The sequence below is a fragment of the Benincasa hispida genome, chromosome 3 (genome assembly GCF_027475165.1).
Source record: "Benincasa hispida cultivar pf3 chromosome 3, pf3_genome.v1.1, whole genome shotgun sequence".
NCBI classification, from domain to species: domain Eukaryota; kingdom Viridiplantae; phylum Streptophyta; class Magnoliopsida; order Cucurbitales; family Cucurbitaceae; genus Benincasa; species Benincasa hispida.
The window spans coordinates 36687844-36696186 of NC_143480.1; the positions used below are offsets into that span (position 1 = coordinate 36687844).

The following is an 8343-nucleotide window of genomic DNA, read 5'->3' on the forward strand; positions in this document are numbered from 1 at the left end:
TGTCCATATTTAGCAAGCCAGGCTTTGTCACAAGAAGGTTGCTTTAGATGGGTTAATCACCTTCCTGTATCTTTGTCAAATTTACTTTCAGCTGATTTTGCATTAATTCTCTTTAATAAATAAATAAATAAGGGTCTAAATTGATTCACAATTTTATAATTATTAATTTAATAATTTTTATTGATATAAAACTCAACATTAGGAGTATAATTATATTCGATTGTTTTCCCTTGAAGTGTTTTAGTAATTTTTCTATAAATTAAATGTGTGAATTTTCATCCGTACATTGGTAATCTCTAGTAGTTGATTCTAGATTAGTTAAGGTAGAGCTTCAAAGATTGATTTATAGCTCTTGCACAGTGGAATCATCACTTCTTGAAAATTTGACTATGTTTTTAAAATTATTGGTAAAAAATAGATAACAAAATAAGAAATTTGAAGGTGAAAATAGTGTTTATAAGTTTAATATTTTTTGTAAAAAAAAAAACTAAATTAAGTTACCAAACCAAGGCCTAAATAATTAAAAGGTAGATAATACAACAATGAGCTAAAATATATCAATAAATTAAGTTCCAATTCAAATTCATTTATTTAATTCTATACAAAATAGTAACAGTCCAAGATAGAATTTTAATATCTACAAAGAAGAAACATTCTCGAAAAAAAAAAGCGCACACACAACAGAACATACTAGTACGAGAATTGTATTGGATAGATCAATTGGGCTTATCTTGGGCTTGCAATGGGGGAGCAGGAGGCCCGTAATATACTGGCATTTGGGCTGCTTGCCTTCGTCTATGGGCCCTTACTAATAGGTAAACAGTAAGGCCCACGATCACAACGAACAACAGCATCCAGAGCGGAATTATCACCACGTAGCCCATTATATATTTCCTACGCCTTCCTTAAAAAAAATGTTTAAAAATTTTGAAAATTAATTAGTTTAATTAATCTTGATGGCTGGTTTATAAATGAATCGAGACCTTAACTTTAACTTTACTATGTTGTTATTCAAAACCTATTTTTTTAATTAAAAAATCAGTTTCAAAATTAGATAAAATTAATACAGAAAAGGAAGGGGAATTAATGAATTATGTTCGATTTGATGCAATGGAAGGAAAGGACAATAAGATTTATGGAAGAAGAAGAAAACAAAAGAGAAATTGTGAAGGAAAATGAGAGAATAATCCATTAAAATGAAAATTAAATTAAAAGAAAAATTGAGAAAGAAGAGGCGAAAAAGAAGATCAAAGTATGAGAATTAGCAACAGATTAATATAGAAGAAAAAGAAATTAAGGGGAAAAAAAGGATTAAAATCGGTTTACCTTTTTCCTTTGTTTCACCGAAGCCAAAAGCAAGAACAAACCCAGGAAGGAAGAAAGAGAGAAATTGATGAAAAGAAAAATATATTCTTTTTTTTTTTTTTTTTCTCTATTATATATAATAAATAAATAAACAAATGTGTATATCTGAAGGCCACTCGATAAAAGTCCAAAGGGTGGGGGCCTTGTGATTGTGACGTGACCCATTTCGTGAAGTTTCAAACACCTACATTTTTCCTTCCGCTAATCCAATCACAATTTAAAGAGAATTTTCTAGTCTAAATAATAAATATGTGCTTTACAATTTTAAAAGTCGAGGATGGTGTGCTTTCTAATTACTTTTTTACATTTTTTAAATAAGAGATTTGGTGGAGCAATATTTGAGTTAGGGTTGACAAAATTTCTCGTGGGATCCATCCCGATCGAATCGAAAAATCCCCCCAATGGGGTCAAACTGGGAAAAATTTTCGAGACCCCATCCGGAGACGGGACGGGGACGATATCTCCGCCCCAATCCCGACCCCGATTAATCCTTGACCCCCGATTTGATATATTTATATTTTTATAAATATTTATTTATATATATGTTTATAATGTATAGTATTGAATTGTAGCCCAATATTAAATATCCAATTCTAACTCTAAGCTCAAGAAGCCAAGTCCAAACATAAAAAACTTAAATAAAATCAAATTTTAATTAAAAAAAATTGGGGAATCCATGGAGAACTAGTAGGAGAATTGCGTGGGAAACGAAGAATGGGACCCGCGGGGACCCGTTTTCCCAATGGGGAATCTCCACCCCTGTCTCGTCATTGGTGGAGACGGGGGCGGGAGTGGGGGAGAATTTCCCCTACGGGGCCCGGGACGGGAGATGTCCCCCACCCCGTCCCGACTTTGTTGTCAATCTTAATTTGAGTGCACTTTTAATTATTGAATAAAAATCTAATTATAACCATTTTATTTTTTTATTTTTTATTTTTGAAAATTAAAACTTTTTCTAGAAGAAATAAAAATTGATCATAGATCAAAATTTGATTTTGCAAAGTCAGTCGGCATATAATTTGAATTTTCAAACCAACCAATTAGGGTGATAATTGGTTTCAGTATTCTCAATTTTTAAGCTCACTAGGAAGCAAATCGCTGTTCAATTAAGGAAAACCTTGTACAGTTTTGCATTGTTTGGTTTCATGTTGGTTTTTCTATCCTTAATTAGGTATATTATTTATTTAAAATGGGTCATTTTTTTTCCTTTTTTTTAATTAATAGTGTGCATGCGCAAGTGAACGTGTGGATACATATGTGTGGGTGGGTGCAGGTAGGTGTGCGGGTGTGCATGTACATTTACATGTCTATGTATTTGTGTGTGCATGTATGCACGTGCGTGCGTGCATATGCATGTCCGTGTGTATGTGTGTATGCACTTGCCGGTGCATGTGGGTGTGTATCAATCAAAACTAAAGGTTTTTCTTTATTTTCTTTTAAATAATGATTTAGATCATGTTTAGTAATCATTTGATTTTTTGTCTTTGTTTCTTAAAATTAAGCTTATTTCATCCATTTTTCTTAATTTGCATATTTCTTAACTACAATTGTTAGATTCTTAGCCAAATTCCAAAAACAACAACTTTTTAAAAACTACATTTTTAGTTTTCTTTTTAAACCATTAGTGAAATGTAGATATCAAATGAAGAAATTTAAAGGTAAAAGTAGCATCCATAGGCTTAATTTTCAAAAACAAAATGGTTATTCAAAGGGCATTGATATTTTTTTCTAAAAAAAAGATAATAACAACAAATATATATGTGCTATATAATTATTAAAATGTTAAAACAAAAATAATAGTACAGTTGGTCATTCATCCAATATATCATTGGTTCGATTTAGTTTTGACTAGGGGTTTCAATAAAAAAGATTAAAAAAATTAATAATTGTTTGTTTGATTTAAATACAAACTAACATGTTCAATTTATATTAAGATCTAAATCAAATTAGTGACGATTTAGTTGAGTGTAATTTTTTTACTTCTCGTTTCTCTCTTATCACCTAGTAGCAAATGCCAAATTGAAATTGAACGTCATATTTCAGTTTTATGAAATTTAAGAACCGAGCTAAACTCCACTTGACGTTCTAGTTTTTCATGCTATTTATAGCACTTTAACAATACACACGGTTTAATTTGACCATTAAAACTAATTTGGGTTCTTTGAAGAATGCCAAATTGTAATAGGCTTTTTAAAAAATGACCAATAAAGTTTCTACTTATGAAAATAACCAAGAAACCAGCACGGTCAATATCATAATTTTGAAAATGACAAATCTATCCCTATCCAATCACTACATTTTAGGTGTATTTAAAAACAAATTCTACTAACTTAGACAAATCTAATTATCTAACCACTTAACTAAAAAATACAATAAAATCATACTAATCACCGAAAATAACTCTCTTCATTAAAAAAAAATAATAACCAGAAAAGATCTCCTCATTTAAAAAAACATTATAACAAAAAAGGTCCATTCATTTTTAAAAAATAATAATAAAAAAAATATAATCTATCATAATGCAATAATTATGACAACTAAAGTTTAGATATTAAAAAAAACAAATACCTTATACTCAAAATAACCATTAAATATCTTGTATTGATCAAACTTTTCACATATTACACCTTAGAAATACCCCTATTTAAAAAAATAGAGAAATTTAAATATTGTCATATTTTGACACATGTCAAAAATAATTTAAATGTTCGTTAGACTAAGCCATAAAAATACTATGAATATATCTTCATCATATTTTTCTTATAATAAAAATAACTTACATCCAACATAAATACTGTAATAGTTAAAACCTTCAAAATACAAAAAAAACTGTCAAATAAATTACATAAATACTTTATACTAGGCCCACTTACACTATTCTTATGTACTTCAAACCTCGTCCACGTATAAACAATTTGAAAAGCAAATGAATCTGCTTCATCTTGATCCGCCGACCATGAACAACGATAATTTTGCTTAGTCGTCAATCCAGTAGTATAGTGGCTTCACCTCAACCACGTCAGTGATGATGAAGATGAAGAAAAACAAACTACAAATATGAACAATGTGATTTAGATGAGTCATCTCCTCTATCGTTTGGTTAGTTACCTTGGTTAAAAAAGACGTATAGAATTGTTTGATATATTATCACCATTATTGTATTTGACACCATCGGAATAGCACCTGCAGATTTATTAAAAAGAAATACGATGACCGATGAGATACTTTACAATAGAGATGACAAGACTTTATACAAAAACAGATCTATTGAATACCTGAAATAAAATCAAACCAAAGTGAGTAGTGGGACCCTAAAATAATGAGAGGGTCATATTTCATTAATTCTAAAAAATGGCCAAAAATTAAAAGTGGTGTTTAATATTCGCCATCTGCCGCAATTTCTCAACTAATTTCCAATATTTGTACTCTTACAAAACTTATTGGACAGATCACTTGGGCCGATCTTGGGCCTTCAATGGAGGAGGCCCATAATGCCAGTTAAATTTGGGCTTGTTGTCTTCGGCTTCAGGCCCTTCCCGTTAGGTCAAAGATAAAAGGCGCACAATCAGAAAAATTGAAGGAAAATTATGAGAAATGCCTAACTAAAATACCCAATATTGAGATATGCCTAAATTGTCAATAATATTGTAAAAGTGCTTATCAAATTTTCACTAGGAGAGAGTGGAGATTTCTTATTCTACTTATATCTCTGTATATCTAGTTATTTACAGATATACCATAACAACATAAATACAATTTTTTCGTAAGAAGTAAGAGATTTTCGAGAAGATTTGAATAATATATATTCTTTTAACCCAAAACCAACCGAAGACTATAAATATTTATAAAAATATTATTATTTATATTCTTTATATTTAGGGTTGAGATTTTTCATTTAAATTTTATGCGATGCGTTCATTTTCTTACTATGCCACAAGATTCTTTTATCGATGACAACGAAAACATAAACAAAGGTAGTGGATCATGGTGAAGGAATGAAAGAGAAAAGTACAACGTCTATTGGTGAAGTTGCTTTCTATACCTGTCTTCGATCCTACCCTAGTTGTGTCTTCAATGGACTAAAGCAAACTGAATTTATGCAGTTTTTTAGGCATGGCGTTGTGCAACATTCATCATCACTTATGTGCAAATTGTTAGCAAACTCAAGTAGAAGTTCTACATTCTAATTGAAATCTTAGTCTAAGCAAGTTAAAGGGTTTGATGGGTTTCTCTTTTACGGTTTGAGATTGGAGAATAAGGTGGGTTTTGAATTTCAAATGGAGGAGTGCACTCTACAAAGCCATTGATGTCGGTTAATATTAATTTTGTATGCAATCATTACAATCTCATATGTAAATACCATTGTAACCTTGTATAGGTCCTATAAGTCGTCTGGGTATACCATTGTAATCTTACTTTTATTGAATATTAAAAATTAGGTGGATCTAACACAGAATACAATATCAAGCATGACGTCACAAACAATATGTATGACAAGTGAGCAACATGAAATCAAACAAAAAATTAACGACACGGAGATTAGCTATCCATTTCGGTGCAAAAACACCTACGTCTGGGGACAGTGTGCCTAATGGAACGAAATTCCACTATAAAGAATTTAACAATTATAACGAAAGTACTTATCTGATAGGCTCCCTCTTTATGACTCATGTATAGTTTCCGTTTCAACTTAGGCTCCCCCTAAGTTTGAGCTCCCTTTACTTCTACAATAATACTTTTTCAAGTTTTGTATGAGATCCCCTCAATCCTAAGAGTGAGATTCCCTCACATTCGTCATATTTAGACTCCCCTAAATATGAGTTTTCATCATCTTTAACGTACTTAGGCTCCCCCTAAATACAATATTAAATCAAACTCCTCCCGAGTTCTACAATAGTTGCCGAACCAAAAAGATCTCAACGACAAATATAAAGATTTTCAATAATAATACATGGAGGTTAAGGCTTAGACAAGTCCTAAGCTCAAAACTCTCAGTACATACTTTTCTAGTTAGGCGGCTAACCCTAAAATTGAATAAAAATACAATATTAATAAGGTTATCTTTGAGTGTCACACCTCGCCCCGTGCCCGCACTCCTGAGCCCGAGGAGACGCGTGAGGGACCACAAATACCACCCTTTTATGATACCTACTGTCCAACTAAACCTCTTTACTACACTCAATAAACTTTAAGTTAAGGAGATAACAACAACTGATTAAGTAGACTCATTTTATATTACAACAATGTAATGTTCATACAACTTCAAGACTTAATTACAAAGTTTACAACAGCACCCTGGAACTCCTCATCTTCCGCTACCTGTGGGGGGGGGGGGGGAGGGAAGACATAAAACATAGAAAACGTTAGCTGCAAAGTTCAGTGAGTGGTAGTTTTAACAAACATAAGTTAGATTTTAGAAATTCATCTTTGGGAAAACAATTCCACAATCAACAATAATCACATAGCAAAATGTAATCTCCTCAACCTGTCAGCTGGACAACCCTGGCATGATTATGTATTTTTCCCAGGTATTCTCCGCGAATGACCCGTGATAACCAACGTGGACACAAGCTCAATACCCTATAACCCGTCGACTGTGCACATGTCGACATTCCTTGTTAGCTATGTTTGGGTACGCTGACAATCCCAGCCAGATATTCTGACAATCCCAGCCAAACGTCCTACCAAGCACGGTAACAATATCCCGAGTATGAATCCCATTTCTCAATGTGAATATACACGCATTGTGACAACAATACAAATCAAATATCCAGACAAACATATTTCCCGATCATGCCAATAGAATATATAAATTATAGAATTAGAAATTCTAGAATCAAAATAATAAAAAAAATATGTCACTATATAATTTCTAATTTTGAGTTTCTAACAATATTCCTTTAGAAACCCCCAAAAAAAAAATTTTCGAGGCCTTAGTGATTCGACGGTGCCGAGTGGAAGGGCCATCGCTCAACGGATAAAAGTTACTCTAGGGATAACAGGCTGATCTTCCCCAAGAGCTCACATCGACGGGAAGGTTTGACACCTCGATGTCGGCTCGCACGGCTCCTAAGCTAAGTGATAAAGGAAAGAAGAACTAAACACAACCTATATATATAATCACTTACATATATAGAAATCAACCATTCAAACAATGGAATAACCACTCACCTTGGTTGGTTAGGAACTTTCTTTTCCGAAGTTCCTTAGGTTTCCTTGGTTTCCCTTTTGAACCCCTAAAATCTTAGCTCAGAACTCCTCGTGGTTTGGTCGGAATCATCAAAACATCAAAGCTAGCCCAAGCTTACCCGACAGCTCAACCCTTCTGTCTTTTCCTCATTCTTTAGCCCGATTCCTTGAAACTTCTTCTCCGGCACCCTACCCTGAAAAACTAGACTCTCAGAGCTTTGAGGTGGCTTTGGAATCACTCCAAACGCACGAGTATTCTGGGAGATATCCTCGTCCCAAATTGATGCTACTTCCATACCTTCCTATCCGACAACATCTTCCCCTCTTGGAACCTCTTGACCAACGCATGGTCTTGCTACCAACGCATGCGTTCCTTTATCAACGCATAGATTCCTCACAATTGGCCTTCATATACTTCCTAATGTCCTTTGAAGAGAAATCGAGTTATCATCTGAAGTCCTTGGCCCTATTTATAGGCGTCCAAAATCTCCTCTAGCGCGACACCCTCCTGCTTGGCCGCATGTCCAAGTGTCCTTTTCTTACACTATTAACGCAATCTTTACGCCATCGCAATCCAAGGTGTCTTCTTCTTCTTTAGCCAACACATAGCACTCAAATTTTCATGTCTTCTTATGCATCCACCTCACAAGCCATATGTCCGGATGATTTAGCATCATCATGGGCGCATTCCACCTCCTTATGGTCGCAAGCCATATTGGCCGATCACTCCCTCGTGTGGCCTTTGCGTTAAACTATCCTCAAATACGTCCATCCAACTTCGTATCCGTC

General features: G+C 33.5%; 1 long non-coding RNA gene across 1 annotated transcript; it reads right to left on the bottom strand.

Annotated features, from left to right (window-relative positions):
- Positions 1–555: 555 nt before the first annotated feature.
- LOC120074161 (uncharacterized) lies at positions 556–1462 on the bottom strand. Its single transcript, XR_005480913.2, has 2 exons — positions 1327–1462; positions 556–900 (listed from the first exon to the last, which is right to left on the bottom strand). It is a non-coding gene; the product is annotated as an uncharacterized LOC120074161 (long non-coding RNA).
- Positions 1463–8343: the final 6881 nt, after the last annotated feature.